The sequence below is a fragment of the Euprymna scolopes genome, chromosome 6 (genome assembly GCF_053919585.1).
Source record: "Euprymna scolopes isolate OS-2025 chromosome 6, ASM5391958v1, whole genome shotgun sequence".
Lineage (NCBI taxonomy): Eukaryota > Metazoa > Mollusca > Cephalopoda > Sepiida > Sepiolidae > Euprymna > Euprymna scolopes.
The window spans coordinates 132,793,478-132,806,399 of record NC_136487.1 but is presented as its reverse complement, the minus strand read 5'-3'; the positions used below and the strand labels follow the sequence as shown (position 1 = coordinate 132,806,399).

At 38.4% G+C, this 12,922-nt stretch overlaps 1 pseudogene; it reads right to left on the bottom strand.

Annotated features, from left to right (window-relative positions):
* Window positions 1-1,980: 1,980 nt before the first annotated feature.
* LOC145278502 (U2 spliceosomal RNA) lies at window positions 1,981-2,128 on the bottom strand (annotated as a pseudogene).
* Between the last annotated feature and the right edge of the window lie 10,794 nt (window positions 2,129-12,922).

Below are 12,922 nucleotides of genomic sequence, written 5' to 3'. Positions count from 1 at the left end.
AAGTTTCAACTTGATATCTATTAAAACTCTTTTTCTTCTAATACGTCTTTACACCATGCTATACTGTAAGTCTGATATTAAATAAATATATTTCTATCTAAGACACAGAAAAATATCAGTTCGTAAAATTCTGATATTAATATTCTTACTCATGCTAAGTATGGTATCGAATTATGACTATATAAATGCGTGTAATAAGACTAACGTATAAATGCTTATAGAGACTGACAGAAACAAGGTTTACGGCAATTGACACAAACGCGTATGCATTCAGAAAAGTATTAATTATTTTTTGTGTATGTTCGAAAACTTTTTAAACCTTTACTACAAGTATATGATGACGTATTTAGTACTATTATTATGCCTAGGTTGGTGATCTTCGTTAGATGACCATTGATAATTTCCACATATTTATTTAATTTGCAAGATTTCATTGTTACATAGAACAAGGCCGATAGCCATTAGTCGCTTGCTTTCGTGTAATGAATGAATGCGTGAATGTAGGATTGACATTAAATTCTTAAATATAAACTAAGATGATCGAAAAATGGGTCGACAAAACTTAAATAAATAAAAAGTAAATGAGTTAGAATAATTTAATGAACATGAGAATGAATTGAATGACCTTAAGAATGACTTGAATGCTTAAAAATTAACAGGAATCCTTCAAAAACAACGTGAATAATATGGAGAATGACTTGAATGGCTTTGAGACTGAGTGATTGTAAAGTGATGATACTTTTACATGAAATTAATACAGAAAAGTGATCCCCCACTTTATATCACAATAAGTACAGCATGTAGTAAGAACAGATACTACACTTTGATCTCAGCCAAAAGGCGATAAATGGTATTTATTTGATCCCCCACCGAGCAACTTAGGCACAAGGCCGATTTTTAATGTGAGGAGTGAAGGGAAAATGGGGACCAACCCCCCGGGTAGCAGGGGAGCTGGATAGTGACAATTGGTATGAAGGGTTACTCCTACATTGACCAAGGTCTTATATGTGGGGCTTCTCCAACATATGGTCTTTGCTGGCAGTATCTGCCAGAACAGATGGTATTTATTTGCTCCCCCACCGAGCAAATTAGGCACAAGGCCAATTTTTAATGTGAGGAGTGAAGGGGAAATGGGGACCAGCTCCCCGGGGAGTAGGGGAGCTGGATAGTGACAATTGGTATGAAGGGTTACTCCTACATTGACCAAGGTCTTATATGTGGGGCTTCTCCAACATATGGTCTTTGCTGGCAGTATCTGCCAGAACAGATGGTATTTATTTGCTCCCCCACCGAGCAAATTAGGCACAAGGCCAATTTTTAATGTGAGGAGTGAAGGGGAAATGGGGACCAGCTCCCCGGGGAGTAGGGGAGCTGGATAGTGACAATTGGTATGAAGGGTTACTCCTACATTGACCAAGGTCTTATATGTGGGGCTTCTCCAACATATGGTCTTTGCTGGCAGTATCTGCCAGAACAGATGGTATTTATTTGCTCCCCCACCGAGCAAATTAGGCACAAGGCCAATTTTTAATGTGAGGAGTGAAGGGGAAATGGGGACCAGCTCCCCGGGGAGTAGGGGAGCTGGATAGTGACAATTGGTATGAAGGGTTACTCCTACATTGACCAAGGTCTTATATGTGGGGCTTCTCCAACATATGGTCTTTGCTGGCAGTATCTGCCAGAACAGATGGTATTTATTTGCTCCCCCACCGAGCAAATTAGGCACAAGGCCAATTTTTAATGTGAGGAGTGAAGGGAGGGGGAAGGGAAAAGGGGGCCAGCTCCCGAGAGGTGGGAAATGGGAGCTGGTTAAAGGTCAGGCATGTGGGGTTGCCCCCACATCTGGTCTTTGCTAGTCCTAGCGAGGCATAGCTTGCAGTATCTGCCGGAACAGATGGTATTTATTTGCTCCCCCACTGAGCAAATTAGGCACAAGGCCGTTTTTAATGTGAGGTAAAAACCAGCTCCCCTAAAAGTAGGCAAAAAGGGGGCACTCTGGTTACCAAAAATAATAATTGCCCCAGTATAGAGGGTTTCCCCTCCATTGACTGGTACAAATTATCTTAAGTGTAGTATCTGCCGGAACAGATACTACACTTTGATCTTGGCCAAAAGACCAAGAAAAGCTGTATTTATTTGATCCTCCACTGAGCAAATTAGGCAAAAGACCAATTTTTAATGTGAGGAGTGAAGAGGAAATGGGGATCAGCTCCCCGGGGAGTAGAGGAGTTGGATAGTGACAATTAGTATGAAGGGATGCACCTACATTGACCAAGGTCTTATATGTGGGGCTGCTCCAACTTATGGTCTTTGCTTGCAGTATCTGCCGGAACAGATACTACAGTTTGATCTTGGCCAAAAGGCAAAGACAAGTGTGTTTACTTGCTCCCCCACCGAAAAAATAAGGCACAAGGCCGATTTTTAAAGTGAGGAGTGAAGGGGGAATAGGAACCAACTCCCTGGGGAGTAGGGGAGCTGGATAGTTACAAGTAGTATGAAGGGTTGCCCCTACATTGACCAAGGTCTTATATGTGGGGCTTCTCCAACATATGGTTTTTGCCTGTAGTATCTGCCGGAACAGATTTTTTTTACACAGGCCGCACCACATTTTCAAGGCCAAAAAGACACTCGAGGATAAGGGTTAAAGAGTGTACAGTAGAAATTGGGCAATATAGTAACCATTAGTAATGAACATTCAGTAAATTTGTTAACTTATATGGAACGGCTCATCAAAAACTTATTTACGTTAGACTTGAAGACAACCATATTGTAGTCAACCGGAAAGCAGGAAAACGGAAGACGGTTTCACAGGCGTGCAGTTCTAAGAAAGAAGTTTTGTTCATGGAATCTACGTTTAGGTTAAGGCACAGATAAAGAGTGGGGGGAATTATTGATAGTGTTTTCAGCTAGACGAGTGTTTCTTGTAAAAGTTTGGCGAGGAGGGGGCATGGACCGAAACTATGTCGAAGACTTTCCATGAAAATAACGATACATCAGAGACAACATTTCTTCTGTGAGAAAGAGGTTGCAAGGAAGAGAAAAGGATATCTCCTATGAGGCGACGAAGTCTATTTTGAACGCTATTAAGGCAGGAAAAGTCCTTTCCAGCAGCTCTTGCCCAGATGTTGCAACAGTATTCCATCCTTGGACGTACCTGGCTATTATACACATAGATAATTGCATCAGCAGTGAGATATCTACTGGATCGATAGACGGACTCCCCATTTTTCCAGCGGCCTTGGCAACATATTTGATGTACGTGTTCCATTAAAGATCAGGAGTAACGGTCAAGCCCAGAAGCTTGTCAACATTTGAGGCCTCCTGAAGACGAGAGCCATTCATTTCAGTTGATGCCTGATGTAGATAAGAATGTTGATGGTCTAAAGAGAGAAGCTTGGTTTTAGATGCATTAAAAGTAAACAGCCACTCCTTTCACCAGTGTACCACATGATCAAGATCAGAGGAGAGAGAATCGGAGGGAACTTGGTCGTTTACTGTCTTAGATGTGCTAATCAGCATAAATGTCTACGAATTATGTAAGGATGTGATTTGGAAGATCATTAATATACATCAGGAAAAGAGTTGGGCCAAAGATGGACCTCTGAGGGACTCCAGCATTAATAGTGTGAGCTTCTGATTTTTGCCTCTCAACTATTACTTTTTTGAACCTATCAGGAAGTAATGATTTAATAACTGAGAAGACATTTACAGCTATACCATAGCTAGAGATCTTGTGATGTAAACCATTATGCCATACCCTATCAAAGGCATTAGAGATGTCAAGAGTAATTGCCCTAGAAAGGTTGCCTCCGTCGAGAGATTCGCTAATCCTATGAGATATAACTGTAAGCACATCTGGTGTAGATCTAGCAGAACGGGAACCATATTGAGTGTCGCTAAGAAGGTTATTTTTGTTGAGATGGTTGATTACTTCTGTATTTAACACAGATTCCAGCAACTTACTCATGACGCACAGGGGACTTATTGGCCTGTACTGAGTGGGGGATGAGTGATCACCTGAATTCATAAATACAGGGCATACTGATGAGCTGTTCAAAGGTGATGGGAAGCTATTCTCCTAAGACAACGTTTAAACAGTTTTGTAAGTATGGGGGCTAGGGCTGGTTGAAGTTTTTTGAGTACTATAATTAGAATACTGTCAGGGCCAGTTTCTTTGCTGAAATCAACGCTTTTTATAAGCTTGACAACATCACGTACAGATATGTGTATATCACATAACGTGTTTTCTGATACAGGAGTACATATTAGGGGTATACGGCCTTGATCGCAAAGGGTAGTATTAGCTGCAAAGTTCTTGGCAAAGAGTTTGGCTTTGTCTGATGCTGACGAGATTACCTCAGGTCCATTGATGATAGTTGGGATAGAGCACACGCTTCTGTTCAGGATTCTGTTTGCTATTTGCCAAAACTGGTGGGTACCAAGCCGCTGCTCAGCTACTTTCGACTTGACGGACTGAGAATAAAACTCTCTTGCGCACTTTATTACTTTCTTACAATGGTTGCTGGCAGTCCTGAAAACGGCTTTAGTTTCCATATAATATTTCGTTCGAAGCAGTGGAAAAAGTGATTTCTGTGCGCAATGGCAGCAGCACATTCTGGAGAAAACCATGGCTGGTGGTTAGGTTTTTGCTAGAACTTTTTCGAGAGTATAAAACGGTCTATACCTACGATTAACCATTCCATCAGGTCTGATACTATAGAGGACACATTCTTTTTAAACATTGAACGCAGAGGTACAACCGATATAAATGTACGGAAGCTATCCCAGTCAGTCTTAGTGTATCGAGATACTGTACGATGAGGACATACGTCTTGGGACTTATTACATTTCATTTTTATCTTATTTTATACAAACGAGTGGTCAGAACAGAACAGAAACTGAACATCATTCAGGGAAACTTGTGAGAAAAAGGTCTAGTAGACTGCATACTGGCCGTTATTGTCGGGCAAACGAGTGGGTTCGTGGACAATCTGCGTGAGGAGAAATCAAGAGAGAACCTCCCCTCATCATCGGTCTTGTTTGACGTTGTGAACATTGAAGTCTCCACATACGTGAATGTTAGCTGAAGGATAAGCAGATAGGATTTGGTCAATTTTCTCAGATATGCTTTTAAAGATAGTAACTCCGCTGTTGTGGGGGCGATAGAGAGTAAATATAAATGCAGTAGTGTGAGCTAATGCAACCCGGAAGCACATATAGGTTAAGTAAGGATCTTCTCTGGAGATGTCCCTACCACATGGAAAGCCATCTTTAATATAGGCACATATTCCATGCCCATGGCGATCATGGGGGTCAGATTTGAAAATTAAGTTAGCGTATCCTTTAATTGCGAACTCTTCTAGGGAAATAGCCTGCCTAATGACAGGTTCGCTTAAAAATAAAAGGTCTGGTTTAGTCTCCTGTAATTGGGTTTTAACCTCTGGAAGGTTAGAACGTAGACCCCTGGTGTTGGAGAAGGAGACACGGTAGTAGGTGCCTACGTTGGAAGCTGGAAAACCGGGTTTAATCGTGTATTTTTTCTTGAAATTGTAATAATGACATTTTGGAGCAGGACAGAGAGGCAAAAAAAAAATAGGGAAAAAGAAACGAATAATTTGTTTTTGTAGAACACGATAAGGTAAATCCGTAACAATTACCAACTAATATTGCATCGAAAGGCCCCACCACAAGCTACTGCATGGTCCAGAATCCATTCACAAAATGGCAATACAGCAGCCCAAGTACTTTGCACCTGCTGACAGGACAGCCTCCTTAGTGGTTAATCCAAGGTTCGAGTCCCTGACTATCAGGCGGATAACGTCAGCACAGATAAAACGTTTTCCTCCAGTACCCTTACTAGTGACATGGCTACAAGGATAGACATAAAAACAGAAAGTTTCCGCCATCTCTGTGAACTGTTCTTGCAAAATACTGCCAACCTAGAAAACAGCTTTTTCTTCTTCCTTTTGTCAAAAAAGTCACTCATTAAAAATGAGGACTGAGGGACAAATAAGGAGAAGCGAGAGTAACGGGAGCTACCGATAACGCATCCACAATGCGTTTTATACTCCCCATTAAAAATATTAAGTATTATACATAATAAAAGTCCAACGAGTTTAAGATAAAGTATGGTGTTTAAGGACGAGTTTAAGATAAAGTATGGTGATAGATTTCCCTCTCACGAACTAAAAATGAATATAATTACCTAATCTATTTTTGCAATCAACTTGGTAGATGAATAAACATTTATGGACGAGACAAACGCTAGCATTTAATAAAACAGAAATACATAATTAAATACTGAAATAAAATGTAGTTATTAATATTTGACTCTAAAATAAAAAGTACGATAAATATAGAAGTCACTCTTCCGTCTCCAAAAAGCAAACCGTAGAAAAGAATTTAAGTTTTAATAACATCAGCGTTCAAAAGACTTTTTGTTTTTAATTAACCGTTAAAAGAAAAGCGTGATCTTATTCTGGACTTTAGATAGTCACGTTTTAAGACAATTATGATATAAAAGAAAAGCGGATGGGGGTTCTTCCGAAAGTTGGTGACGCTATAAGTAATTGCGAGATAAAATGAATAAAGGAAAAGGGGGTGTGGACTGAAAGAGTAATATAATGGATTGAGTCTTACACTGTGATCTGGCCAAAGAAAAGCTGCATTTATTTGTTCCCCCATCGAGCAAATTAGGCACAATGCCGATTTTTAATGTGAGGAGTGAAGGGGAAATAGGGACCAGCTCCCCGGGGGGGGGCAGGGCAGCTGGATAGTGACAATTGGTATGAAGGGTTGCCCCTACATTGACCAAGGTCTTATATGTGGGGCTGCACATATGGTTTTTGCGTGCAGTATCTGTCGGAAATATACTACACTTTGATCTTGGGCAAAAGGTAAAGAAAAGCTGTATTTATTTGCTCCCCCCACAGAGACAAATTAGGCACAATGCCGATTTATAATGTGAGGAGTGAAGGGGAAATGGGGACCAACTCCACGGGGTGTAGCTGAGCTGAATAGCGACAATTGGTTTGAATGGTAGTCCCTACATTATATGTGAGGTCGCCCCCACATATGGTCCTTGCTTGCAGTATCTGCCGGAACAGATACTACACTTTAATCTTGGCCAAAAGTGTATTTATTTGCTCCCTCACCCAGCAAATTAGGCACAAGGCCGATTTTTAATGTGAGGAGTAAAGGGGAAATGGGACCAACTCCCCTGGTAGTAGGGGAGCTGGATAGTGACAATTGGTATGAAGGGTTGCTCCTACATTGACCAAGGTCTTATATGTGGGGATGCCCCCACATATGGTCTTTGCTTGCAGTATCTGCTGGACAGATAGTACACTTTGATCTTGGACAAAAGGCCAAGAAAAGCTTGTAAAGCTAACATAGCATCTATTAACAACATACCTTATTCTTAACCAAAAAGGCCAAACACAAAAGTGTCACGGACAGACCGACACTCCGACCGACAGACCGACAGACAGACCGACAGACCGAACGACCGATGGACCGACGGTGTGACTTATAGGGTCGCTTGCACGCGACTAATAATATTAGGTCAAATGCAGTTTTGAATCACTACTTAGCAGAGCCTCATTGGTTGGTATAATAAGAATATGAATGCGACTTACTTAAGACTCTTAAACTCTCATAGCTTACGTAGATTAAATAAATCGTTGCATTCAAAATTCAGTGTAGATTCCCAAATTCAGCGGGAGAATTTCAGACTTCGACATGAGAAACTTTTAGTGTTGGACGTTACATCTATTGAACCCTCGTGAGAACAAAAAGATGAGATGAATAGTTAGAATACTACGAACAATATTTTGCATATGTTCTTACAGATCTACACATCTTAGTTGATGCGGCTTAGCTTTCTATGAATTTGCAGATGTTTCATTTGCATACATCCAAATATGTCAGTCGTGAGATGTGACACTTCCATCTCGAAACTTTACGTTTCAAATAAATATTATTTGATAAGAATGAGATATTTCATAGTGGAAAAAAAACATGCAATACATCAACAAAAAACGGATGTCGAAATTCCATCGAATCTTAGATGTTACCAAGTGTTATATGGGAAAATATCATATGCAAATCCCAAATGAATACAACTTATGGGGTTTTATTGTCTGCAGTTTGAGATAAATATCTAAGATCAACGATAATGAGAACTGAAGTCATAAACAGAACTGCAACTTTCACATTTTCTTGATGTTGATTTTGGTTAAAGATTCAACAAATCGCAGCAATTCTATATTTGACATTTGACCGACATTGTGTAAAATAACAGCGTACGTGCGTGTAACAGCAGCAGCAGAAGCATCCTTATGCAAATAACAGAGCCGTATGCGATGCGACGTCTCAACGAGGAAGAAGGAACGAAAAACTATAAAAAATGAAAACATGGGCGAGAAATATAGACGTGCTACGCAAGTTGCTGGTGACTAACAGGGAATAACGCGTCCTAAACATGATCGAAAAAAGACAAAGAAGCACATATTGTAAAGCATTATAGAGTACGATGGTATTGTTAAGCATAATGGTGTACGAAAACAATGCATGAACAGAAAATCATGCATTATTCTTCAAGAACCTATAAATAAATATTAATATTAATATTATTTCAACTGTGAAAAGGTGAGTGACATCCAACGTATAGTTCCCGAGTGTTGACAGGTTACAGCTGCGTCTAATAGCGACACTTATTCAAACGATTATGATACTAGATCTTACATATAGCTTGACATATAAAAATATTATTTTCATTTCAGAATGTGGGGGTGGCATTAAAGCAATTCTCCTCCGAGGTTTAGAAGTGTCTGATATTTTCTTCTTAATAGTCGTGGCGGCAATATTTTCTCGGTTGGCGCCCAATCTTGTAAACTTCTACTTTATTAAATTAGCTTCGTTTTTCTCCAATGATGTTCTTTGGAGATTAGATGACTAGCAATGTTTCCGAATTGGATTATCCTCGTTGGCTCGTCTCGGATGCCTCTGTGTATGAATCAATCATGAATAACCATGATTAACTCTATATGACTTACCGGAAAAGTGTCGGGTTCATAACAGAAGATTGAATTTCTCAGTGCATTCTGATTACATAAATAGTCCATTGGATTCTAAATTTAACGAACCGTTGAGGCGACCCGATGTATGAAGGTCAACTTCTTAATATAGCGAGCAGATGAAACTTTTATAATTGCTTCATATCCAGTTGTGTAGCTGATGGAAGATACCCTTGCTTAACGATAACTATCATGGCAACAAACATGAGAGTAATATTTGATAGCTAACAGTAAGCAATTAGGTAGACAGTTTATATTTATATGCAAATATTTGATTAGTTAATATTAATAAAAATGGACGAATTAGTTGTTGGTGGGTGATTTTTGTTTTAAACCCTTTTAATGTTACTTAATGCCGAATCCAGTGATTTTGAAGAAAAAATTGTTTCTAGAATATTTTTTTCAAGTCGGTTTCTATTTAAACCGTAGTTGGGACCCTAACAGGTACTACCACTCCTGGCCAGAGTGGATCTGGGAGCAATAGCAATTAAAGGGTGGCTCCACACTCCCCAACGTCCGCGTACTGCGGCCTCACCATCGGATATAGTTTAAGGTCATATCCAGGACCGACTAATTAGTATATTTTCATAAAATATATCGTCTATAGGGTTATCTATTCATATATATGAATTATATAATATAGTATAACCGCGTCTAAATAATTCTCATTGGATCACCAATATAAAGCTACATGGAGCCTAGCAAGTGTCAGATGGGAGACAGTATCTTATGATATATATATATATATATATATATATATATATATATATATATATATATATATATATATGGCTGTGGACCGCTCTCTCTCTCTCTCTCTCTCTCTCTCTCTTCCTCATCTATTTCATATATTCCGGTGTCTGTTTGAACAACTAAAAACCCGCCTAACTCCCCCCCAGCTTATATTTTCTCTTAAATCTTACAACCTAAAATTGACATTCTTCCTCCTCCTCTCCTTACTCCTCTTTTTATCTCCCTCTCTCTCCCCTCCCCCTCACTATATCCCTATATCTCTATCCGCGCCTAGCTGAACTTCCTACCCCCCACAACAGACTAATGTTCTTTAAACCTAATAACTTAACGATCGCCGATCTCCGACACCCTTTCTCTTTTTTTCCTCGTGCTTCCTCTAAAATCATTTTTCCAAATAATAATAACCATTTCTGTAAATTCTGACGAAGTTGCTGGATCGTAAATATGATTGGGCAAATAACACATGTGTAACTAAACAGATAAAACGGTAATAAAAAAATAAAACATATACCTGTAATTATTTACTATAATAATTAAATACATACAGATACCAGTGTTTCATCCTTTCAGGAATCATCAGTGGAGAGTGTCCCGATTAAGGCCAGTAGGGAGACTCAAACCCTGGCAACAAACGTCATGTCTGGCTTCATTAGCAAGGACCCAAACCATTCAGCTACCGACAACCGAGAAAGGTACAGTTGAAAATAAACGTCTATTCTTTTTCAAATGATTTTAACGTCAGTCAAAGTGATTTAATCATTATATGAGGATCTACGCATATGAGCTAAGTTCACCGACTTATTACAACTAAAAGTGCTCAAAGATAAGAAACAAGTTTCTTAAAGGGGTTAACATAAATATTTACTATAATAATTAAATACATACATACGCTAATATATATATATGCAGATATATATATATATATATATATATATATATATATATATATATATGCATATATATTGTGTATAGAATGTATTGCTGAACAAAATTGATCATGATGTATTTTAGAATATTGGTGCTTGGCGTAAGGGTTGGGCATGTGGATATGCTTTATTTGTTTAACTTAAGTGGGCAACATTGAGGAAAACCATTCGAGACAGTGGCATGCGTCGTGTATTTGCATGCCATTCCAACAATGCATATTCACATAAACCCAAGCAGGTAGAAACCATTTTAAATATATATTTTCATTAAACATTAAACGATATATATGTTATGCTTGATAGCCTCATGTCCACATACTTGGAATAATGATTATATGGATGTTTTCGCAACAGTTTCTATGCTGAGTGTTATTTTTGTTCGGTATAATGAGACATTTTCTGAGTTCCTTTGTAATTTCATGGTTCAGAAAAATAAGAATCTCCACAATCAAGGTTAAGTTTTCGATAGATAAATATAAGAACTACAGATGAGAAAATTAAAAGAAAACAAACAAAAATAACAATTGTTTTAATGCAAACTGTTTCAGGTTTTGTATGAATAATTAATCAAACATAAATTCTATCCGTTTAATATTAAAATGACCATCATGAATAGTGCCGGTTACTCAGTCGTAGTTAAATTTTCATAAAAAACAGATGTATGGGTTTTGATGACGAGCTTCTAATAATACAAGAATAAAAAAAGCATTGGAAATGCAAAAGGATATAGGGATGATATGCCAAAAAGTATACAAACAAGATAGCTATGAATGGCTAGGCACATGGAAATAGAATTGCATCCAAAGTATAGCCCTATAGCTTTTCTCCAATCTTCATTCCGTGCCATCGTTACGGTTGTAAAAAGCTATAGGGCTATACTTTGGATGCAATTCTATTTCCATGTGCCTAGCCATTCATAGCTATCTTGTTTGTATACTTTTTGGCATACCGTCCCTATATCCTTTTGCATTTCCAATGCTTTTTTATTCTTGTTAATTAGTATTTTTACTTACAGTCTTATTTTTAAACTTACATTCATGATAGTATTGTCTTTTTTAGGAGGCGGCTCATTGCCGCCTCCATTAGTAGCAGGTCGCTTCCTGCTGGGTTTTAGGTCTTTGGGTTTTGGGCCTTAGGAGTTGCCTCTTGGTCCTCCATCGGTTCTATATCACATAGAGAGTGCTACCGCCTCTCTGATAAAACAGTTAGAGTATTATAAAGTTCTAAAATGTTCATACCTTCACTATTAAATTTTTCTTGGTTCATTCTTTGGCGTTTTGGCAAAGATTTGGCAGTTTTTGATATTTATATTTATAATAGTTTGTGCATGAGGCAGCTTTTTCCCCTTGGGATCCCTGTTATACCGTGCTTTTGAGTCAGCACGTGAGGCAGCCTTCTTTTTTCTGGTTCTTTGTTATAAAGAGCACGTGAGGCAGCCTTCTTTTTTTCTGGTTCTTTGTTATAAAGAGCACGTGAGACAGCCTTCTTTTTTCTGGTTCTTTGTTATAAAGAGCACGTGAGGCAGCTTTTTTCTCCTCAGAATCCCTGTTATACCGTGCTTTTGAGTTAGCACGTAAGGCAGCCTTCTTTTTTTCTGGTTCTTTGTTATAAAGAGCACGTAAGACAGTTTTTTCCACTCGGGATCCCTGTTATACCATGCTTTTGAGTCAGCACGTGAGGCAGCCTTCTTTGCCTCAGGATTTGCATGATACTTAATTTTTATTATTTCAGCATTTTTCTGATAGTATTCTTTTTGCTCAGATAATACCTTGACTTTGTTTTTTTCATAGTCTATATTTCTCTGAGATTTTTTACTACGTGCTGACTTTGGCATTTTTTATTAAATGTAAACATATAACACTTATGTGTATCTTACTATAATATCACTTATCTCATAGCAAGACAACTCTTGTAGAATTGAGATACTGCCCCGTCACCAATAGTTAAAGTGTGGAACGGTATATACACCAATAGTGTAGTTGTTATCTTTATATGAAGTCCTAATCAGTGACAGTGTGAGGTTACTTGGTTAATTTATTGCAGTTTTTTTTTAGAAAACTTACTTGTTTTTATTAGTAGATTGTGTATAGTAGCCACAATATCTAGTTATTTTTGTGGCTAGAGCTTGGATTTTGATTCTTTTTGGTCAGCTTCCAGTGAGTTCTT